At 41.8% G+C, this 25,584-nt stretch overlaps 2 protein-coding genes across 6 annotated transcripts in view; one reads left to right on the top strand and one right to left on the bottom strand.

Annotated features, from left to right (window-relative positions):
- Positions 1 to 25,584, top strand: part of LOC114665494 (zinc finger protein 239-like) — a 541,579-nt gene that overhangs the window by 218,374 nt on the left and 297,621 nt on the right. The gene's annotated exons all lie outside the window — the stretch shown is intronic.
- Positions 1 to 25,584, bottom strand: part of LOC114665322 (zinc finger protein ZFP2-like) — a 439,810-nt gene that overhangs the window by 374,788 nt on the left and 39,438 nt on the right. The window lies entirely within an intron of this gene.

Here is a 25,584-nt window from a genome sequence, read left to right as displayed (position 1 = left end):
GAGCTTCCATGCTCTGTACTCGTGGCCCCAAAAGAAACCAGGGCAGTCGCCCCCACGTGGTCTGAAGAGGGCGTAAGCCCTCTTCCGGTCCTCCAGGGCATCCCGGCCAGGTTGCCTCTCCACCACATGCAACAATATATATATATATTTTTTTACGGATTAAGTAGGTTCATTTATTAGTATATATATATATATATATATATATATATATATATATATATATATATATATATATATATATATAGTAACAGTAGAGGCGTGGAGCCACCTCTAACACCCTTAGGTACCACTCTTGAGACCAGGTGAAAGTATAATAATAATTATTTTTATTATACAGTAGTGCACCAAGCACTCTCCTCACCACACTCATATACACAATAAACTATTCTCAATCAACAATCCTCCACTCCCAGACACTTAGCCCACCTTCCTCCCAGCTCAGCTCAGTGTCTGGGCTTACCCAGAGTCCTTTTATAGCCCCTGACCCGGAAGTGGCTCCAAGCCAAACCCACAAGTCCGTTTTCCTTCCGGGTCAGGACAAACAGTCCTTTTCTTCATCCCGGGAGCACGTCGCTTCCTCCAGTCACGTGACTGTGACGCCCTCCCGGGTTATAGGGCATGCAAGAGTCCATGAGGCCCTTCACAGTGACTCCTGGCGGCCCCCAAGGTATCCAGCAGGGTTGTGTATAAAAACTACAGAGTCCATGAGGCCCTGCTGGAACTCGGGGCACCAATATGCTGTCCGGAGGGCTCCTCCTAGCGGCCTGGGGGTGAGGGCCGGACTGGAAAGCCGGCAATCCTCCACAATATATATATATATATATATATATATATATATATATATATATATATATATATATATATATATATAGTGCATCTGGAAAGTATTCACAGCGCATCACTTTTTCCACATTTTGTTATGTTACAGCCTTATTCCAAAATGGATTAAATTCATTTTTTTCCTCAGAATTCTACACACAACACCCCATAACGACAAGGTGAAAAAAGTTTACTTGAGGGTTTTGCAAAATTATTAAAAATAAAGAAACGGAGAAATCCCATGTACATAAGTATTCGCAGCCTTTGCTCAATACTTTGTCAATGCACCTTTGGCAGCAATTACAGCCTCAAGTCTTGTTGAATATGATGCCACAAGCTTGGCACACCTATCCTTGGCCAGTTTCGCCCATTCCTCTTTGCAGCACCTCTCAAGCTCCATCAGGTTGGATGGGAAACGTCGGTGCACAGCCATTTTAAGATCTCATCTGTGTCTCATCAGACCAGAGAATTTTCTTTCTCATGGTCTGAGAGTCCTTCAGGTGACTTTTGGCAAACTCCAGGCGGGCTGCCATGTGCCTTTTACTAAGGAGCGGCTTCCGTCTGGCCACTCTACCATACAGGCCTGATTGGTGGATTGCTGCAGAGATGGTTGTCCTTCTGGAAGGTTCTCCTCTCTCCACAGAGGACCTCTGGAGCTCTGACAGAGTGACCATCGGGTTCTTGGTCACCTCCCTGACTAAGGCACTTCTCCCCCGATTGCTCAGTTTACATGTCCGGCCAGCTCTAGGAAGAGTCCTGGTGGTTTCGAACTTCTTCCACTTACGGATGATGGAGGCCACTGTGCTCATTGGGACCTTCAAAGCAGCAGAAATTTTTCTGTAACCTTCCCCAGATTTGTGCCTCGAGACAATCCTGTCATGGAGGTCTACAGACAATTCCTTTGATTTTGTGCTTGGTTTGTGCTCTGACATGAACTGTCAACTGTGGGACCTTATATAGACAGGTGTGTGCCTTTCCAAATCATGTCCAGTCAACTGAATTTACCACAAGGTGGACTCCAATGAAGCTGCAGAAATATCTCTAGGATGATCAGGGGAAACAGGATGCACCTGAGCTCAATTTTGAGCTTCATGGCAAAGGCTGTGAATACTTATGTACATGTGCTTTATCAATTTTTTATTTTTAATAAATTTGCAAAAATCTCAAGTAAACTTTTTTCATGATGTCATTATGGGGTGTTGTGTGTAGAATTCTGAGGAAAAAAATGAATTTAATCCATTTTGGAATAAGGCTGTAACATAACAAAATATGGAAAAAGTGATGCGCTGTGAATACTTTCCGGATGCACTATATATACAGTATAGTGATAATAGGATGCTATATTGTGCCCGACTCAGCAAAGACTTACATGGAGGCAAGTGTAAAAGACACAAAATACTTTTTATTTTCTTCAGCTGGAGGGCATGTCTTCCCCGTAATCCCTCCAGCCACAACACAGTCCCAAAAAGCACTCACAGCGAATCACAAATACGCCCTTCTGGTACCACCACTCCTCCCTTGAAGCTTCGTCCTCTCCTCCCGACTCTGGCGCTCGAGTAGTGGGTGCAGGCTCTTCTTATAGCCCTCCTGGAAGTGCTCCAGGTTGTAATTGGCCTAATTAAGCTGCACTTCCGGGTGTGGCTGCATTTCGCCTGTGGCCCCAATGTAACTCAGGAGGGCTGCCACCAAGCATCCTGGGGGAGGTACTGAGTAGCCCATGGTTGCTCCCCTGGAACAAACGTTGAAGGGGTGTCCTGGCCGGGCCTGGGACCTGGCCACCTGCCACAATATATACATGTGTAGGGTTACAGGAGGTGTTGTGGAGAAATATTCAGGAAAAATAAGCAGAGTTTTCAGAAAGGCAGTCAGAATTTAAGACTTTATTGCACAGCATAGAAAACAATTGCTGAGCACATAAAGCCGTCTCAGTTCATGAAGTGAGCCCCAGATTTATTACAGTTCTTCTCACAAAATGCCCCCCTTTCACATTAGTTTCCCATCATCTACTGTACAGGTTTCTTCATGATGATGACCTCATTCAGCTCCTTTTCTCATAACAATTGTTTTCACATCCTAAACCTCAGCCATTAAAGATATTTTAGTTAAACACTTCTTACAATTAAGATGGAATCAGGATGACCCACATGTCAAAACTAGACTGCCTAATTAATATTTCAGTTAATGGTTACTTGTTGCACTAACATCCCTGTAAGGCCAAAATAAAAGGTGACTGTGCCAGTAAGCAACAGCGAGCAGCTTCACTGATGAGGGCCAAACTGTGGAGAGCCTTGACATGGAGCTTCATGGCTGCTTGACAGAAGGGAACAAGACAAGCCTGTAACAACTGATTCATTAAGGTAACTAATGTGTGCTGCTCTAACTTTATTTATTATCATTAGGATATACGAAGAAGCACTGGCGTATACACTTAAATGCTACTCTAAATATCTATATGTGTGCTGATATAAGAGTCGTGAATGCAGACAGAGGTGCTGTTAAGTTGTACCCTCGTCTGACATGGCTAAGCTGCTGCTTACTTCATTGACATCTAAGTGCAGGTAAAGGTCCTTCACCTTCAATAATCAACTCTTAAGCCCCTATGTAGCTCAGACTAACTAGATATCATAATGTATTTTATTGTAACTTTATTGCCTAAGGCATTGATTAGCCCTAATAAATCTAAATGCCATTTGAGTGATTATATGTGCTACCTTGACAGCCTGCCCTGTACTCACACACACAAAGGCCCAGCATGCAGTTTGTTTCGTCTTCTGTCAGTGAGACGCTCAGCCCCTGTGTTCCTAAATTAAAATCAGAGAACATGACATCCTTGACTCACAGAAGTTCAAAACAAAGCAAGTGATAAAGTGGGCAGACAGACCAGGCCCCCTCTGCTAAATAAATGGCGTCTTTTTAAAGCTGACTCAGGCCTAGACTTTTCATAGCTAAGATAACTAAAACTAATAATAAAGCATATTGATCCTTAATCAAAATCCTCAACCCCCCTGGACCAGGACAAGAAGACCTGGAGTGCCAGGAAACACCATCTGGTGAATTCTGTGAAAAACAAAACCAGATTTGAGCAAAAATCCAACGCTAAAGCTTGTAACATGGAGTCTGAGACTGCAGGGAATAGCAATGGCGGAGGGTCAAGTGACCATTGAGGTCTTTGGATGAAAAATCACACAGCATAAATAAAACACATAGACCTGTCACAAAAGTGGGATAAAAGAGTGAAAAGTCTTGGTGCTGAGTGGTCTAAATTTGGATCACTTAACATGGCAGTGTGTAAAGATATGCAAGAGCGTATTTGTAATTATAAATAAAAAGACACGAGCAGAAGAAGGCAGAAGTAAAGAAAGGCAGAATTGGAGATGATGTAAATGTAGTTGGGCGAAGCATCAAAGAGAGAAGCAGCGCTGATAAAATCAGAGAGCTGCTAGAGGAGGACAGGGAGGAGGCGGGGGGGCGGCAGATGCTGCATTAGAATGTCCATTAATGACAGTGAAAGTGAACATTACAGGACGAGTGAAGCTGGCGAGTGAGAGGAGGAGCAGGAAACACAGACAGGGATGGCAGAGAGCAGACACAGAACTGCTGATAAAGACTAGCAGTGAGGAAACAATATGAGGAGAAAAACAGAAAAGGACCCCCAAACGGAGGAGAAAGGCAGAGTTTAAAAAGGACAGATACTGGCAAGGGAACAGCGATTGTCAAAAAGCAGAGGTAGACAAAGAGACAGAGGAGGATTCAGATTATGAGGAGGTGATAGGGGGAATCACACAGAGGGCAGCAGATTATAAAGACATGAGCAATATGTTGGACTGCTATCAGAAAACTGGAGGGATACTTAGAGAATGTGAGGAGGGCTAACGGAGGGGCATATTGTAGGAAAGATGTAAGATTATAGGAACCCTCTGTGAATTTCCAGATGAGGAAACTAGATAGAGCAATGAGATTGGAAGGAGGTAAGCAAAAAGAAGGGCGAGCATCAACAAGTGGAAGGAGACTGAGGCCCTGCACACCCGTCACGATAAGGAGAATACAAAGAAGTAAATCGATAAGGAGGAGAAAGCCCTAAAGATGGAGTGAACTTGAAATAAGTGATGAGGAGGAAGGGTTAGTAGCAGAAGACTCAGACGATTGGGAGGAAGAAGATGAGTAAATAGTAACAGATGAAATAAGAGAGAATGAAAATAGTGAGCAGCAATACGGTCTGATAAAAAATATGATAAGATGGAAGGATATAGAAAGAGGACCACAATGTCAAAAGGCCCCAGCTAACACTTCCATTTGTAGAGGAGTTAAAAAGGGAATTAAGAAATAAACAGCCGCCATGCTGGGGGTCCCCAGGAGGAGTAACTTGTGCTGTGGAATTAGGGAAAGAAATAAAGAGAAGGGCATAATGAAGAGGGTTACTTGGCATGGACCTTCCCACTGGTGAACTGCAGAGCACAGTGGGGAGTGCTGGGAATTTGAGTAGAGGTAATTTTATCCAAAATGGTGTAGAAATCCCGGGAGTCAGTAAATTTCAATTACCAGTATTGATAAAAGGAGACAGAGCTCAGTACACGACATGGGGAACGCAGGACCTGGAGAGCCTGGGGGAACGGGGGTGGGGGGGGGAGGGGGGGATTATTGGTGGACGATGGGGAAGCTGCTGGCTGTAGAGAATATGAAAGCACTGTTGTCGAGGATAGGGGGCACCAGCCAAATGGAGCACCTACTGGGAAAATCAACTCTGGCTACAGTTACAGGCCCCACTGTGTATGATACGGACTCTTTTGATACTTAGCGTTCTAACACATGGAGGGTCCATAGAGAGGAATATTCACTGAAATGTGACTCAAAAATGCTATAAGAGGAGCCAATTGCGTTTGTGGACAGAAGGTGCAAACTAGAAACGGAAAAAGGTCCAGAGGGGCACCCAGTGATGACTGCTCTGTTCAGAAGGACAGTGAGAACTGCATTACCTGAGCTGATCAGACGCAGGCTGGAGGACACTGTGGGCCGAGAGGCCAAGTCATGCAGGGAGTTCTGTGATTACGTGGCTAATCCTGTGGAGAAAATCACAGAGACAAGAAAAAGTCAAGTCACCAGGAAATAGAAGTCCAAAGAAAGCTGACTCACCTCCAGCAGGGGGAGCTGACGCAGAAACACAAAATGAGAACACAGGCTCTGGTGGTCTGTGCACCAAAAATGAATACAGCAGAGGGACACTCAGTAATGTCGCCCATGGTATCTGCCAGAACACTCCTGTTAATATATATGTCCAGCAACCTGGTTGGGAAACGGACAGCAAAAGAACAAAAAGGGTGGAAATTCTAAGCCACTGCAAGGACCACCTGGTGTCTGTAGGAGATGTGGCCATCCAGGACATAACAGGAGAAACTGCAGGTAAACCCATGGGCACAGGGTAATCAGTCAGCCCAGAATAATCAAAATCGCCTGTCTAATTGCCAGCAGATTTTCAGTCAGCTAAACTGGAGTCAGCAGCAGGCTGCTTCAGGGTCCGCCAATGATTGGCTGGGATTTAATCAGGACTTTGAGGGGGGCCCAGAGAATCCTACTTGGGAAGGTCAATATGTGATGTTAACAGGGGGTGCAGACGCAGAGCCAGTAACAACGACTGAAGTTAAAGAAAAGGCATTCCTGTAATGTAGATACTGGAGCCATTTCTACACGTGTCAACAAGAGAGATGCGATGCACCTTCTAACGTCTGGTCAACATGTTAAGATGGTAGGATTCTCAGGACAAACACAATTAATTTCTCTGATGGCTCCAGTGCGTCTGTGCATATAAGATAAAATAACTGGTTTCTGACTGTTCACATGTAAATGTACTGGGAAGAGACGCACTGTGCAAGTTAAATATGACTATCTGGTGTACCCCAGATGAGGTATGTATTGTTTCAAATGGTGGTCAGACACAAATGACATTGCAAACCATTGTGATGACAGTTTACTTGACAGAGGACAAGCCACTTTACTCCAACAGCCAGGTTGCAGCTGATCTCTGGTAAGAATGGGGACCATTTATTGAAATGAAATTACCAGGGGCCAGGAAACCTAAATTGGAGCCTCACTGCACGATGAATTATGATAATGGAGGCAATGGCCATTTGGAGTGGAGATGGCTCTGAAGCTGCTATACAGATAGATCAAGACAAATTCACTAGAAATGGTTCAGAAACCCTTCTGCTGTGCCACACGTGACTCTGCTAGTAGCTGAGGGATTTCAGAACAAAGAGTTAGGGCCTGTGATGAAGAGCGCAGAGAGAGGATGGTGGAGCCTGACAGATAACATAATGATTATTCGATCTGAGAATAAAAAATACATAGGAATTTAGTACACAGCTAGCATGGAAGGTGTGCCCAAAGTAGTGGAACTGCCAGCATCTCGACAGTTAGAAATGCATGAAACAAAACAAGAACTGCTAAGGCTTGACATGGAGGAGCAGTTCTGACCGAGCTGTGGTCTGCACATGACACGGATGTGGGCCTAGTAATTGAGCCAGTCCAGTGGAAGTGACGGTGAAGCCTGGGTGCAAGCCCCTCGTAAACCTGAGGCAGAGGAAGGAGTAGAGAACATGATAACAGGGCTTTACAGGCAGGAGTGTTAAAAGAGACACAAAGCGTTTGTAACACGAGACTGCTCCATGTCTGGAAAGGTGATAAATCAAAGTGGAGGTCAGTAGATGACCTAAGAGCGGTGAACGAGGGAGTACAGGACTGGCCAGCAGAGATCCCTAACCCCCACGCGTCGCTCACAGACATTCCTGAGAGTACAAAACGCTCTTCACTCACTGATTTATGCTCAGCGTTTTTCATCATTCCACTGGCTGAGGCCTGCCAGCCGCTGTTTGCTTTTACGTATAAGAAGAAGTAACAGACTTTTATGAGGATGACACAGGGGTTCAAACACTCCCCACATGTTTTTAATCAGGTTCTTAAAACTGACCTGGAGGACTTGATTCTGGATGGTGCATTGATTCAGTATGCGGATGATTTGTTGCTTTGCTTTGCATCATTGGAACAAAGCCATGCAGATTCAATAAAAGTGCTTGAGAAACTCGCAGAAGGGGGACATAAAGTCTCAAAGGCTAAACTGCAGTACTGTGAACCTGAGGCTGAGTATTTAGGAAGGATTATCACACAAGGCAGTGAAGCAATAGCTCCACCACAACTGGGAGGGATAAGCAAGGCACCTAAGCCAACGACCGTGGGACAGATGGTGACGTTCTTGGGGATGACTGGTTTTAGCTCAGACTGGAGTCCAGAGTATGCTTTGAAAACAGAGAGACATCATGAGAACTGCAGGGTTATACAATTTGAGAAATCACTTGGAATGGACGATTGATGCTGATGTGGCGTTTGACTCAATTAAGGCCTTAACTAACTATGACAGGCCTCTTCTGCTGTTCCTGGGCAATGCCCACTCAGGCTGTGCCACTGCTGTGCTGATGTAAGAGACATGTAAGGGCAGTAAGTGACACCCAGTGGCATATTACAGCTCTAAGCTGGTCAGTGTGGCACAAGGATACCCACCTTACTTTTAGGGTTTAGCAGTGGTCCAATATGCCAGTGATAAAGCCTCCACTATAACACTGGGTTATCATTTACGCCCATCACAAGATTGTTGAACTAATAAATCAGAGCAGATTAGTTTTGACTCCAGCTAGACTGATATCTGCTTTTCAGTTGCTGACGTATCCTGATGTGTCATCCAAAGGTGTGACACAATAAACATGGCAGAGTTTGTACCCATGGAAGGTGAGCCTCATGAGCGTATAGCAGAGCCATTAGTTATCACCAGGCTACGTCTGGACTTGGAGTCTGTGCCTGTACAGAACGCTGATCACATGTGTTTTATAGATGGCTCATGTTATAGGGATCAGGTAGGAGACCATGGAGGATTTGGAGTTGTAGAAAGGACAAAGAGTGACAATTTAAAGTGTTTGTGTCACAAGGCTGTAAAGAGCCCTGCTCTGCCCAACTAGCTGAACTTAAAGCACAGACTGAAGCTTACAAACTGGGGATGAATAAAATGGTGAAAGTCTTCACAGACTCAGCCTATGCCCATGGAGTATGTCACTGTTTGGGGGCAACTTGGAAACAGAAAGGATTCAAGAAAAGTGATGGATCACCTATACAGCATTGTGAGAAGATTCAAGAACTGATCAGGGCTATGATGGTGCCTGCTAAGTTGGCGGTGATCAAGTGTCAAGCACACCAGAAAGGCAATGAACTTGTGAGTGAAGGGAATAACATGGCAGATGAGGCAGCCAGACGAGCTTCTGAAACACCAATTCCTATATTAACTGCACTTGTGATTATTGACCCTGGTGTCACTGAAAGAGACATAAGTGACATGCAGGAGAGAGCAGGACTGTATGAACAGGAATCAACGAGGTGCAAAGAAGGACGAGCAAGGATTATGGCGCCCTAGCGATGGCCTAATTGTTGCTCCTTCCATATTGCTAAATCTTCGAATAATGGATGCACATGGTGTTGACCATTGAAAAGTTGGGGGAATTATTAAGAGGATTAAAAATCAAGGATGTTGGTCTCCTCATTTGTAAGCTACTGTTGATAATGTTTGTCAGACTGCATTATTTGTGCCAAACACAATGTGAGAAAGTGAATTACTACTCCATTAGGACACATAGCAACACCAGAGGGCCCATTCAGACACCAGTTAATGGACTGTGTGGATATGCTAAGAACGGTGTGAAAACAGAGATACCTGCTGTAATAAGAGAAAAGTTTAGCAGATGGCTGGAGGTAACCAGATCAAGGAGCTGCTACAGTTGTGAAATGTTTAACTAGGGAGGTCAGACCAACGATTGGCATTCCATCAGTAATAAGCTCAGACAACGGTTCAGCATTTGTTCAGAAAGTAGAGAAACAAGACTAGCAGGCATTGGGTGTTAAACTGAGACTTGGCTGTGGGTACCATCCACAATCGTAAGGACTGGTGGAACAAGGAAATGGGACATTGAAGGCAAAGATGAATAAGATTTGTGCTACAGTGAAGATTAACTGGTTAGATGATCTGCCACTGCACTTGAGCTATCACATACAAACTAACAGAGTAACACATCTAACAGCACATGAAGTGATTACTGGCCATCCGATGCCTAGGCCTGTTTACATGGAGGCTTATAAGGGGCCATCATTAGAACAGATGTAATTAGAAATTAAAAATTACATGAAGCACTTAACTGCTGTCCATCGAACTTTCTATTTGCAGGAGAAGAATTGAGAGCCTGAGCCAGCTGAGGAGCCCACAAGTGTGATCAAGTCTGGGGATTAAGTTTTCCTGAGAGTGTTCTGAAATAGATTGAGCTGAAATGAGAAGGTCCATACGAAGTTATACGGGCAACTCCAACTGCTGTCCAAGTGAAGGGAAGCTCGACCTGGTATCATCTGAACTACTGTACTGCAGTCTCAGGGGCCACTCATGTCAGCCATCATGATTATCCTTCTGAAGAATAGGAAGATGTTGCTGAGGATGTTCCTGACAACAAACAACACAGATCAGCCCTCAAAGACTAATCAAGTCCAGGAGGAAGTGCTACAGAATCTGTTGTGGAGAAATCTTCAGAAAAAACTAGCAGAGTCTTCAGAAAGGCAGTCAGAATTTAGACTTTATTGTATAAAACAATTGCAGAGCACATAAAGCCATCTCAGTTCATGAAGTGAGCCCCGAATATATTACAATTCTTCTCACAAAATGCCCCCCTCTCATGTTAGTTTCCTATCATCTACTTTACACGGTTTCTCATGATGATGACCTCATTCAGCACCTTTTCTCATAACATTCACCTGGTGTGTCAGACCTCCTCATAACAATACCCTTTGCCCACATAGACATCCCCATAATAATCTTCTGCCCAACCCTTCTTCTCATAACAAGCACTCTGGCTTGAAGGACAGATTTTCCACCCCAAGGTGAGCATCACCTGACTACACCTCCCTTCATTCTCACGGCCTAATCCTGAGCTGTTAAAGATCGATGGCCTTTCAGTTAATCAATTCTTAACAATTCAATGATTAACAGTTAAGTTGGGATCAGAAGGACCCAAATATGAAAACTGGACTGCTTAATAAATAATTCAGTAAATGATTGTTTGTTACACTGGTGTCCTGTAAGGCTGACATAATAGGTGACTGTGCCAGTGAATGGCAGCGCACAGCTTCACTGATGAAGACCAAGCTGCAGAGACCTTGACACGGAGCTTCATACTTGAAAGAAGGAAAAACACAAGCCTTTAACAATTGATTCTTTAAGCTCACTCATATGTGCTACTATATCTTATTATTATTATCACTAAGCTTTATAAACTTAAATGCTACTGTAAAACATATATGTGTGTGCTAATATAAAAGCCCACAAATGCAGACAGCAGTGCTCCACATGACACGCAGCTGCCCGGTAGTCTGACAGAGGCCAAGCTACTGCTTACGTTCAGGAAAATGTCCCTAACTTTCAACAATCAACTCTTAAACCCCTATGTGCTCAAACTAACTAACATCATAATACATTAGATTTTAATTGTATTACCTAAGGCACATGTGTCAAACACAAGACCCGCGGGCCAAATCCGGCCCGCCTGACCTTGCAATTTGGCCCGCAGGAATCATGCTGCAATGTGGCCAAATAAAATTCATGCTGTTTCTATTTTCGCCACCAGAGGGCGCATCGCTACTCCGGCAAACGCCGTGTGGCTTCAACAATGCCAGAAGCGCAGTGCTGTATTGTTTTCATGGAGACGTCGGCACTTATGCGCACCAGCGTCTCCCGCAGCTTAAGTCAGGTAGGAGGCGGGCCGTAATGCGAGCACGAGCTACTCCAGATCTGAGCAGAAGCTGCCATTTGTCTCACAGCACACACACACACTGCAAGCATTAAATTAGCATCAGAAGCTGCCAGTTGTTTGTGCATTTGTAGCGCCGATCTTTGAGCAAAAGCTGCCATTGTCTGTTGATCTCCATTGCTGATCATACTGCAGGCATTAAATCATCATACACTGCAGGCATAAGATTAGCAGCAGAAGCTGCCAGTTGCTGAACTTACACTGCAGGCATTGATTATTAGTAGCAGAATCTACCATCTGTACCCTGCCAGGCATTCACGGGCGTTGTGTGAATCTTTTTTTACTCTGCCAGGCGTTAACAGCAGAATCTGCCATCTGTATTACTCTACTTGGCATTAACAGGCATTGTGTGAACCTTTATTACTCCACCTTCTTTACTCCATCTGCCAAATCAAGCTATCCCTGTGCAGTTTTCTACTTTTCCCTTCTAGCGCAGATTGCCAATAAACTACATCTTATTAGTGGCGATATTGATCCAAAAATGTCCAAAAAAAGATGACACTGAAGGAAGACAATTTAATGACAAATGGGAAAGTGGATACATGTTTGTGCTTAGAGAGGGCAAACCAGTGTGTATATTGTGTTATGAGGCAGTGTCAGTGATGAAAGAGTACAATGTACGTCGTCATTTTGACACCAAACATGGTGTTAAGTATGGCAAATATACCTTGGAAGAAAAGCATAAAATTGTGCAAGAACTAAAAGGCAAACTGCAATCGCAGCAGCAAATGTTTACAAAGGCTACAGCGAAAAATGATGCTGCAGTGAAAGCAAGCTTTATAGTGGCTGAAGAAAGTGCCCGTACTTCAAGGTGTTTTTCAGAGGGTGCCTTTTTGAAGCAATGCATGCTAAAAGTGTGTGAGCAGGTAAGCCCAGACCAGATACAGAGTTTTCAATATGTCAGTTTGTCAAAAAACACCATTGCAGACAGAGTTCGGGAACTCTCAGGAAATCTATCAACACAGCTGGCCAAACAGACATGCAGTTATCTCGCTTTTTCACTTGCTGTCGATGAAAGCGCAGACAACACTGATACAGCGCAGCTGTCCATCTTTATACGTGCCACGAAGACCGACCTCTCTGTCACTGAGGAACTTTTGGATGTAGCTGCCATGTATGGGATGACGACTGGTAGAGATATATTTGAGGCTGTGGAGAAATCCATAAATAATTATAAATTACCCTGGGAAAAGTTGGTGGGGCTAACTACTGATGGCGCACCTGCAATGTGTGGAGAAAAGAAAGGCTTGGTTGGACTAATGAAGGAAAGAATGCAGAAAAGTCACTGCCACACACCTCTGATTACTTATCATTGTATTATTCACCAAGAGGCTATGTGTGGAAAAGTTCTGGAAATGAATGACATAATGACCACAGTCATTAAAACAGTTAACTTTATATGGGCACATGGCCTGAATCATCACCAGTTCCAGCAGTTTTTACAGCAGGTGAGTGCAGAGCATGGAGATGTGCCATACCACACAGAAGTAAGATGGCTGAGCAGGAGCGCAGTCCTCAAAAGATTTTTTGAGCTCAGAGAACAAATCGCTCTTTTCATGGAAAGTAAAGGAAAGCCCTTACCTGAACTGTCAGATCCCGCCTGGCTATGTGATTTTGCTGTGATGTGTGACATATGCAAGCATCTCACCCAACTGAATCAGAAGCTGCAGGGACGCAAACAAGTCATCACGAAGATGTCTGACATGATCACAGATCACAGCATTCCAGCGTAAGCTTCAACTATGGAAGTCCCAACTGGAACAGGACAATCTTGCCCACTTTCCTGTTTGTCAGAGTATCTCAGCCACTGTTTCTGGTGCTTTTCCTTGTCGTCAGCTGGCTACCAAAGTTAGCCGGTTAATAACTGAATTTGAGTGGTGCTTCTCTGACTTCAGAACACAGCACTCAGGCTTTGACATCTTTGCCAATCCTTTTACAGTTGATATCAACAATGTGCCCCATCACCTTCAGATGGAGATAACTGAGCTTCAGACTGACAGTGGCCTGAAATCAAAGTTTCAGGATGTTGCAATTGAGGATTTCTACCCTCTACTGCCCCAACTTCATGCTGCCCATGTTCTGTCCATGTTCGGGAGCACCTATCTTTATGAACAGATGTTTTCAATAATGAATCTGAACAAAAACAAGCACAGGTCACACATCACCGATGACCACCTCCACGCTGTTTTGCGGGTTGCTACAGCACAAGAAATCAAACCAGACATTGACTCATTGACCCGGGGAAAACGGCGTCAGACATCTAGCCAGAAAACAAAACAATGAGCATTTTATATACGTGGCAATATTACTGTTTTGCTTGATATCATGTGAGTTGGTTTGACGGCCCTGTTATGGAAAAAGATTGTCGCACTCATTTGAAATTCATATTTCTGGTTAACATTGTCAGTTTATGACTGTTCAGTAAACAATTCGGCCCGCGGCTTAGGCTGGGTTTTAGAGTTCGGCCCCTTCTGTGATTGAGTTTGACACCCCTGGCCTAAGGTATCGAAGACCGCTAATAAATCTACATGTCAAATAAGTGCGTATCTATTTTATGTGATATCTTGAGAGCCTGCCCTGTACTCACACAGATAAAGGTCCTGCACGCAGTTTGTTTCGTCTTCTATCAGTAAGAAGCTCAGCTCCTGCATTCTCAAAATAAAATCTGCCTGCTTATTCCTCGGAGATCATGATGACCTCGGCTCACAGCTCGACTCTCAGAAACTCAAAACAAGGCAAGTGAGAAGGACAAGCAGGCAAGAGGCCTCTCTAACAAAATTAATGGTGTCCTTGTAAAGCTGCTCCAGGCCTCGGCTCTTCATAGCTATCCATCCATCCATTATCCAACCCGCTATATCCTAACTACATGGTCACGGGCAGCCAACACAGGGAGCAAGGCAAGAAACAAACCCCAGGGCATGCACACACACACCAGGGACAATTTAGAATCACCAGTGCACCTAACCTGCATGTCTTCGGACTGTGGGAGGAAACTGGAGTACCCGGAGGAAACTCACGCAGACACGGGGAGAACATGCAAACTCCACGCAAGGAAGATCCGGGAAGCGAACCTGGGTCTGTTAACTGCAAGGCAGCAGCTCTACCTACTGCACCACAGTGCCGCCCCTCTTCATAGCTAAGATCACTAAAATTAATAATAAAGCATATTGACCCTTAATCGAATTTCTCAATAAATCATCTGAAGGCTCACCCCATTCACAACCTATACCTGATAATGATGTGACAAGAAGGAGCTCGTGTGATGGCGCTGTACCTGGCAGAAGCACTTATGACCCTGATGATACTGCCAGGAATGATGATGACCCAGGAAGTCCAGGAGAAGGAGCATCGAGAGGACTTCCCACCATTAGCTTCTCAGATTTTCAATGGGACATTTGAGAGCAGCAACTGGCCAAAGGACAATAAGACTGAAATGGCAGCTGGACTGGAAAGTGATAATGATTATGGGACTAGATTTAAGAGAAGTCATGTAACTGAACAGGAAAATGAGAATGGCACTGAGAGTGTGCCCAGAAACATGACTGCTATAAATGGGCTATGTAGACAACTGAGGAGATAACAAGGGAGGAATGTTGGTTGTGTGAAAGCAAAACCAGCGATAGTCGTAGTCCCATTTCCATATTCTACAAAGATGTGCCAGCGGTGTCTGAGGGGAAAAAGAGACATATTGTCCTTATTGGTGTATCTTACTGCAAGGGTGGTCAAACTTCTCTAGGGAAGGATTAACGTGGCTAGATTGTAAATGTTCTGGTATTTGGCAAATCACAAAACAAAGACCACCCTCTCACACCAAGATAACTCAGTCGGAATTCAAGTGCTTTACTAGGAAGGGTCTGGTACCAGTGAGATTTATAGAAAGTATTTTCTTAAAGTTGATGATTTGCATATATTCAAAGAGAATCATGAGCATATATGAAAATAAGCATTGTATCCTAGTCCACGTTAGTATAGTAAGGGTTAAATCACAAAAAGGCCTGTGACTGTATATTTTTTTATTTTTCCTTAGAAGGCTGGAAACTACCAATAATTCATAAGTCAAGGTCAGACATTTTCTATGTGGTGAATGTGAGCTGAGGACTGTAAATAATGGTGGCAGGTACTGGACAGGTGCAAGGTGGGGAGAGGGTCTGTCAAGTGGGCATGATGGACAGAACAGAGTGCTACACTCATTAGGCTGGGAAATATTGGTGGAGCCAATCAGAGGCAGGACCAAGACAGTGGAATGTTGGGAGTCAGATGAGGGGACAAATGAGTTAAGTGAGGTACGCTCTTGATAAGGACTGTAATAAAAGTAAGATGGCGCCATTGCTGAGCACTCCGTTCACCTGACTCTGAGTCTGTATGTGCATTGCACTATAAAGCTTCATTCTGCTGCCTGTCCTGAGACTCCGAGTGCCATCTTTGGGCTAAGGGTGCCCATCTCCGCCTTGACAGTAACAAGCTGCTGGTGCAGATGATACCACGCTGGGTGAATTGACAGATAATCTCAAATTTGTGGAATCATCACATAAGGACTTGGACAGCATACAGGCTTGGGCAGATTTGTGGCAGATGAAACTAAATGTAAGCAAATGTAAAGAATTACATGTAGGTAGTAAAAATGTGAAAGTTTAATACACAATGGAAGATTTGAAAATTGAAAGTGACCGTGTTCAGAAGCCATTAAGAAGGCTAACAGGATGTCATGTTATATAGCGCCTTGATGTGTGGAGTAAAAGTCCAAGGAGGATCTGCTCAGGCTTTATAACACACTGGTGAGGCCTCATCTGGAGTCCTGGGTGCAGTTGTGGTCTCCACAAAAGACATAGTAGCACTAGAAAAGGTCCAGAGAAGAGCGACTAGGCTCATTCCAGGGGTTGAGTTATGTGGAAAGATTAAAAGAGCTGAGCCTTTACAGTTTAAGTAAATGGAGATTAAGGGGAGACATGACTGAAATATTTAAAATTATGAAGGGAATTAGTCCAGTGGATAAGGACTGCGACTTTAAAATGACAATCAAGATCACAGGGACACACTTGGGAACTTGCTAAGGGTAAATTTTGCAGAAATTTTAGGACGTCTTTCTTCATGCAAAGAACCACAAACATCTGGAATGGGTGACCAATAGTGTGATGGAGAGTAGGACTTTATGGAACTTCAGAACTTGACTTGATGTTATCTTGGAGGAATTAAGTGGATAAGATTGGCGAGCTTTGTTAGTAGGAATGGCCTGTTCTCTTTAAAATGTTTTAATGTTCAAAAGTTACCCATTTAATAATACGCGATATATTTGATTCATGACATTACATGATGGTTCATTTTACAACGGGATAAACATTTTTTAATAAACGCTTTGAATCCCTTAAATGCCAGTAGTGACTCTACTCTGCTGGATCCTTGAGCAGGGCCCTTAACCTACAATTGCTTCATCTTGGGTATGACGTTAATCTGCATCCAGCCCTGCAAGCAGGTCCTCCAACAAAGAGAGAAAACTTGGGGGTTGGTGGCAGGATTGGCTCTCCAGCCACCATAAAAAACCTCACACAGTGCCCAGTGTGGTGCTGAGGTGTCACCCGCTACACTCGGGTCCCAATCCAGGCGGTTCGTTGTGTGGTGCTTCCAACCTCTTACTCTCTTAATAGTTTAGTTTAAAAACTAAGAACGTTTAGGAGGCATTCAAATATCAGCGAGCCTTAAATGAATAACTCAATAATATTTTTGGCCTGTGTCACCAGGTAATGACCTCTATACAGTAGAAGATGAGGAGCTGACAGATGGCCTCTCCAACTACCTGATGAAGTGCTGTCCAGATCTGTAGTCACTTTTGTGAAGATCAACAGAGTTTACATCATTCTGGATGTGCTGATGCCGGAGGCTCATTTGGCTTCAGTGAGTCTCTGAGTACAGAAAGTGTCTCTGTGAGTGACGTCCTCTCTGTTTCTCTGTTTGTCATCGGCTCTTATTAAAGCTCGAGGAACAGTTGAGAGGATTTCTCTAGCAGAGGCAGAAGGTCTGTTCATTGATGGAGCAGCAGACGGTGAGTGGGGCATCATGTAGTGTTGGGGGCAGAGAGACAGTCCTTTCTGTTTCTTTTCAGCACCATTGGTCTGTTAAACAGAGTAACATTTTACTCATAGTGAATTTAGACAAGAATATAAAGTAAATAGAAATAAATGTAAATATATATATTTAAAGTGACATTTAAAATATGCATTAATACACTTTTATTACTGGTGAATGTGAATCTTTTTAGTGAGAGAGAAGAGATGGCCATTCTGTACTTGAACTGCAGCAGCTGGAAGCACAAGGTCAGCATCACTGAGGCTTTCTACTTGGGATTCCATCTCAGCGCCTCCTCTGATAAACGTGTCACTGGTTTTACTGGTCTTTGGCCTTTTGGATTTCTGAGTGCTGAACTGACTGTGAGTAATAGAATTGTGTATATTTGATTTAACTATTGATGTCAATAATAAAGGACACTGTTGATTAAGTTCTGTATATCTGAAATTGTCTGTGTATCTGTTTTAGCCAATTCATGCCATCTGCATTTTTTCTTTAATTTTTATAACTGCATTGTTCAGTTTTATTCCTTTTTTTTGTACATTACAAGTAAGCATGTCTATCCCCATTACATTGTTCTTTTATTTCTATATAATCTATAGAAGTGGGTGTCCTGCAGTTTTAATACTTCACCTTCAGTATATTCTCTGATCAGTCTGTTTGTTAAATTAATCTTCTTTGTTCTTTATTTCAATTGAACTGACCCATCATTATGGTTAATTGTAAATATTTCTTGACATGGTTGTACAATTTTTACTAAATCATTATTAATAAACTTTTGTTTTTGGCAGTGACAATACTGAGTGTTTAGTTTCATTTGTGCTGGCCCAGTCTTCTCATGTATTAACACAACTAAAACAGATAGATTTGATAGATCCACTTTTATCATTATGGACTAGAAATGGCACTTTGCTGGACTTTACTGGACTCGCCGGTAATCCTACAGGATAACACAGCTTGGAAACTGAGCATCCTGATCAAGACTTTACTGTTCACTTACAAACACAGTCTACAACAATAAGGGTCTTACTTCTCTTTATTGAGGAGTCACATTTTCAATAAAACTTGCATTTTTTAAGATAAATGGAGAGTCAGAACTTTTGAAGCTGAGTATTCTAAAACCACGACTGACAGCTAGAAGCTTGTTATTCTAAGGTCCTGACATTAACTCTATGTCTGTGTTTTTATTTATCAACCTAATATATCAGTATCAACCTATGACATATGAGAATAAAACAAATGCCTTACCAGAAATATCATTGCCAAAAGAAATTCCCAGCTGACTGAATGATTTAATGGTTCAGACTTGCCAGCCTCAGTGCAGTGTGTGCTAACATGACCAGTAAAGTGGAGTCGTCTACAGCTGTACGGGTTGTTATGTCAGGCCGTCTGGTCAGTTCTACTGGAGTAGACACACTCGGTGTGATCTTAATATGCCATCTGCTTGGGTAGTCAGATAGGATGTCTAACTTGTTTCCAGTCGCTATACTGAAGCACATCAGTGCCTGCTATACAGTTGGACTCCTGGGGCCTCATGCATAATGCGGTGCTTAGAATTCACACTAAACATGGTGTATGGACAAAAGTGGAAATATGCATACGCACAAAAAAATCCAGATGCATAAATCTGTGCGAACGCCAACTTCCACGTTCTCCCACTGCATAAATCCTGGACAGCGTGAAAAGTAATGCATATGCACAGGCCTGCTGTTCCGCCCAAACTCCTCCCAGAATTACGTCTCTTTGAATATGCAAATCAATATAAATAGCCCTTAAGCTCAGCGTTCTGTGATAAGGGAATGGCAAAATCACGGGGGAAAATATAAGAATTTCAGCGAATACCAAGTGGAGGCAAAAAAAAAAACGTACTATTTGTTGGTTTAAACAGTGGTATAAACAACAAAAGAAAGTTGTTCCGAAGTGACAGAGTGTCGGAGAAACTCGAAAGCTCAAGTTCACAAAGTCGCATAGTGCCCGAAATAAAAAAGTTGTCAGATATCAAAGTTGCCGTGAAATATGCGAGTCGTAGCCCACCGTCTGAGTGTCATATGAAAGCTTATTTAGAGTACAGAGGAAAAAAAGGCACATAGTGGGAAAAAGGCATGAAATGTCAACTTTAATCTCGAAATTTCCACTTTAATCACATAGTTTATTTTGTCATTAAAGTAGAACATCATAAACTTCATCTTAAAATCGTTTAATTTACTAGTTTCTCAAATCCCATCGTAACTAAAGTAGCACGTTAAATGCTTTGTTTTGTATTTGATCTTCAATGTGCTCTGCGTGTGAATCACTACGTGCTTCTTAAATGGGCTTTCTCTTTCTCCGACAGGACACAGAATCCATTACATTCACAATATTATAGCTCTCTGCATAATTATAATACTGAGATGTATACATGATATCATTTTCATGATGATAGGAGTTAAAGCATGTTATTAAACATGGGAACACGGTGGTGCAGTGATTGTTCATGTCTCAAACAAGATGCTTGCTGTGCCATGCGTGACCTTCGATGAAATACTTTATCACAGCAGTACTGTCTCTTTCAAACGTACTAACCTCCAATTCCTGTCCTTATGTTTATTTCTTCAAATACCCAATCACCACACAATCAGCTCTGTAATAGACGTTAAGCCATCTGTAAGCTTATAACGCCGATTCTTCAAAACTTTTAAGGAACGTTGAAATATCTTCGTAGTACATGTTTAATTATTCTATCCAGCTATCCATCCACAGCCACAGCAAGAATACAGTGTGAGGCAGGAACAATCCGTGAACGGAGCGCTAGATCCTCGCTAGTGCTGCAGCACAGTGTCCTCACATGTTTAATTAATTAACAATATAGATTATTTAAATGAAGTTAGTTTCATCTGTATAATATAATAAACATATTTTGCTGCATTTCATCTTAAAAACGATATTGTCATCATATGTAAATACGCGCTTTATAAAGTGGCTCAGGTTGTGCAATATGATAACTATCGCAAGTTTACAGCGAGGTAATTGTACTTATCAGTTCTAACAGTTCCACAAGGAGCACTTGATGGACTGATTGAGTGCATTTATAGTTCTTGAGATGAAACTGTTTCTGAACCTTGAGGTCCATACAGGAAAGGCTCTGAAGCATATGCCTTATGAGAGCAGTTCAAATGATCAGCTGCTGTACAGCTGTGATTCCACACTCAGATACAGTAATATAAATACTCCGAGTGGCGCAGTGAGAGTAATATGGAAAAAGATGATCCACTGTATCAACCCCAAACGGGAGCAGCTGAAAGAAGAAGAAGGTGCAGTGTGAGTAACAACGCTAAAGCAGCTATGGTATTTAGAATAGTTTGACCATTCTGTGGACCATTATATTGTTACAGGTTAATTACAATCAGATGCCTTAAACTGATAAACAATATGTGGTTAACTTTAGTGTATTTATTTATAAAGCCGTGTCAGGGATGTTGATCTAAAAAAAGAAAGGGAAACCACACAGGAACAGTAGCACTGCTTTGACGCTGGTGCTGCCAGTCTGCAAAACCGAGCAGAGAACTTGTGTATGCCAGGGTTTTAGCTACCGTGAAAATGTGTGTGGCTTTATGCCAAGTTTAGGTTTTATACATTGTGATTTGAGTGTGGAAATGGGCTTACGCAACATTTTTGTGCGTACACACTGGTTATACATGAGGCCCCTAGGCTCCTCCAGTCTCAGAGACCCTAAAGACAGGCTGATGTGTTTTGCACACCATTAGGACCTGATGGAGTCAAATGGAGGCTCAATGAGATATGAACTACAAACAAACACCTGTCAAGTCTCAATCTCTAAATGTAATGTTTGCATAAGTAATATGTATTATAATAAACTTGTATTTGATGATCTTAAAGAGGCATTTAAAATCCCAAAAGTAATAAAAGTCCAATTAAGTCAAATAATTCATTTGCTTGATTAACAGTTGCACAATCACAAAAACTGCTAAATTATTACTCTTTTTAAGGCATACTATTTGCTCTTCACAGATCGTTTAACATAGTAAACTTTATTATAGAAATAATAATTGAAAGGTGACTATTAGCTCTATGATAACTACGTGTCTTACATTTAACATTGATAACATGCAGAGACAGGCAAAGGACGCTTTCAATTCATAATTTTATTGCCAGCTTTCTTAACTTTGTCTATTCCCTGATACATGAACATGGGAGTGTCAAGTATGTGATTTGTAATATTCTGTAATCATAATACAACTAAAAAACAAACTTGAATATGAGATCCACAGGCAAGAAACTCACTAGAGCTGCTGGTGTGTTGAGAACAGACATGAGGACAGCAGAATATTTGATAGACATCAGCAAACAAAGAACAGGCTGACCTGTGGGCAGAAGGGACTACAATGGAATATTAGGAATAAATAAATAAATGTTAATAAATAGTAATGAAAGTAATAAACACATTTTTAGGGTTGTGTATTATAGAAGTAAAGATTTAAAAGTTTAAAATTATAATACATTTATAGCCCTTCTTTACAAGCCCGACTTGTTAAATGTAGGCGACTACTTCAATAGAACAAGATGGGTGTGGGTTTGGGGGTATTCTTAAACCATCTTCCAGTTCCACAATCTCCAGTCACTAACACGTTTAACATTCCCTGCTCCTCACCTGTCTTATTAACCAAAGCATAAACACTGAGTTTCATTCAAGGATTTACCGTCTTTTCTGTCACACACATAAAATAAGACACACATTTCCTCTACATACGTGTTCAATAATAATAATAATAATAATAATAATAGTAAACTGGCAGTAATGAGCAAAAACACAAGATGGTGATATTCATGAGAAGAGCCTGGGCATCAGGGTGAGGAGGTGCCTTGACTCCCATTATGTGAGCTGGTCTGCCGCCCCTCAGTTACATTGGCATGCGTTACACAAATGCAATGGAGAATACCGACAATGTACATCTTCAGAACTGCAATAAATCGACTGTACACTGAAGCATTTAATTGACAAACATAAAAATACAAAGTTGAACATTTCAGACAAACAATTAGTTTTGTTATTTATAAACAATGCAACATAACTATTATAGGTGTTGTTACTTTTTTATTTATTCTCACCAAATGTTACATATCTATATGGGAAATGAATATGGGTAATATGTTTATAATAGTTCTATTTAAAATACACTGTCAAAATATATTAATGAGCAAATTGAGACACATTGGCCTTTAGGAAATACAAAAAGTGTGTGTGCTGTCATTTAGGACAGAAGGCATTGTTAGGGTCACGCACTCTCTACTGACGCAATGTCACGAATAAAAAGAAACAGCACAGTAAAGAATATAAAACAGAATCTCAATGAGTATGTATATAAATACAAATATATTCTCTGTCTTGCTTTTTTTTTTCTTATCTCAGGTGTGTGATTTAAGTGTTGTGTGTATGTCAATTATGTAACTTACACTTGTAGTGTCATCAAAACTGGAGTTAAATTCCTTGTATGTGTGAATATTTGGCCAATAAATGTGATTCAGGTAAGTGTTTGCCACATTTATTACAGACAAACTGCTTCTCCATTTGAATTCTATTGTGAGTCAAAGGGTTGTTTCTTTGTAAAAACTCTTTGCCACATTTACAGCAATCATTTGGCTTCTCCCCTTTGTTAGTTTCAATGCAGGTACAGAAATGGCACCATTGCACGTTGTAAACAACATTCTGATATCCTCTGATGAAGTAAACTCCACTGTAATTCTGTTGTTAGACATAAGCACAGCGTTTGACACCACTGACCATTCTATTTCACTGCACAGGCTAGAAAATGACGTTTGGCTCACAGGCAGTGTGCTCGCTTGGCTTAGTTCTTATTTATCAAATCCATTCCAACACGTACAGAAATGTGCTGACAGGACTCCATCATTGTACACAGAAGTGAGATATGGTGTCCTGCAGGGCTCAGTACTGGGACCTTTACTGTTTTCACTTTACATGCTTCCACTGGAATCTCTCATTAGGAAACATCATGTTAATTTTCACTCGTATGCAGATGACACCTAGTTATACCTTTCTTTAAAACCAAATGAAAGTTCTCTGATGTTGTCTTTAATTAGTTGTGTTAGTGAATTAAATGAGTGGATTAGTGAATTAAACGCAGATAAAACAGAGATGTTAATTATGTTAAATATTTTATCATTTAACTCAGTTGGAATCACCATTAACTTTACTGAATCAGCTCATAATCTAGGCATTTGACTCTAGTATGTCATTTAAAGCACACATCTCAAAGTTGTCTAAATCATGTTTCTTCCATCTTTAAGGCATTTCATAAATAAGGAGGATTCTGGGAAATTAATTCATGCATTTATTTCTAGTACGTTTGACTATTGCAATGTGGTGTTCACTGGATGTTCAAACTGTTCTTTATACAGCCTCCAGTTAATCCAAAATGCGGCTGCAAGAATTATTACAAGAACAAGAAAACATGAACACATAAGTTCAGTACTTAAATCCTTACACTGGCTCCCGGTTAAGTTTAGGACAGATTTCAAAATCCCCCTTTTAACATATAAAGCCTTAAATGGCCAAGGTCCGGCTTACTTTGCTGAACTTATCATGTCTTAAAACCAGACTATACATTAAGATCTCAAGGTGCTGGTTTCCATAGGATTCCAAGGATTAATAAAATAATAGTTAAATATTATTATTAAATATTATTATTATTAAATAGTTAATAACAGATAGATAGATAGATAGATAGATAGATAGATAGATAGATAGATAGATAGATAGATAGATAGATAGATAGATAGATAGATAGATAGATAGATAGATAGATAGATACGTTATTAATCCCAAGGGGAAATATGGAGGTCAAGCTTTTATTTACAGGGCCCCTACACTGTGGAATGGTCTGCTTGCTTCTTTAAGAGATGCCCCTTTGGTCTCAGCTTTCAAATCCCAGCTGAAGACTCACGATTTCAGTTTAGCACACCCTGACTAGAGCTGCTGATTAACTGTGCAGACTGCATTGCTGTTGTTGGTCATTAGCACTAAAACAAAATATGATATTTAGAATTTGTTACAAACCCTCACCTATTCTGTTTCTCTTCTTGGTATTCAAATGTGGCACTTGATGTCACTGACCACCTGCCAAGTTGTCCTGCCTACCTAAAGTAAAGTCATCTTTGATGGAGGATCACAGGAATCGTCAGGTAGAGGGGTCCTTTCATTGGATTGGCTGGTCCAGCACTGCCTCAGCTTTGGAATGGCCAATAGGGTGAGGCAGCTTGATGGCCGAGGTCTCCAGGACTCTGAACAAATCCAAATCGTATCAAGTGATATCATCTACTGTTCAATTCTGCTCTGTATTTGTATTATTTCTAGCGCACTATTATGTTGTATTGAGGATTACTTGTGTTCTGTTCTGTGTATTGTGGTGTATTGACCCCCTTCTCTTTGACACCCATGCATGCCCAACCTACCTGGAAAGGGGTCTCTCTTTGAACTGCCTTTCCTAAGGTTTCTTCCATTTTTATCCTTATAAAGGTTTTTTTTGGGAGTTTATCCTTGTCTTCTTAGAGAGTCAAGGCTGGGGGGCTGTCAAAAGGCAAGGCCTGTTAAAGGCCATTGCAGCACTGCTTTTGTGATTTTGGGCTATACAAAATAAATTGTGAAGAGTGTTATTGTGAAAGAATTGTTTTCCACATTCAGGTCAGCAAAACAGCTGCTCCTGTGTGAATTCTTTTCTGATCCTGTGTATTACTTGTGTTTCTGAATGGACGAGTAGTAACTTTCTCTGACTAAGAAGGAGAAAAGAGAAATCTTAGTTATTGGCAAACA

The sequence above is a fragment of the Erpetoichthys calabaricus genome, chromosome 1 (assembly GCF_900747795.2).
Source record: "Erpetoichthys calabaricus chromosome 1, fErpCal1.3, whole genome shotgun sequence".
Taxonomy (NCBI): Eukaryota; Metazoa; Chordata; class Cladistia; order Polypteriformes; family Polypteridae; genus Erpetoichthys; species Erpetoichthys calabaricus.
The sequence above is the reverse complement of the archived record's forward strand: the minus strand, read 5'-3'. Positions and strand labels throughout refer to the sequence as shown.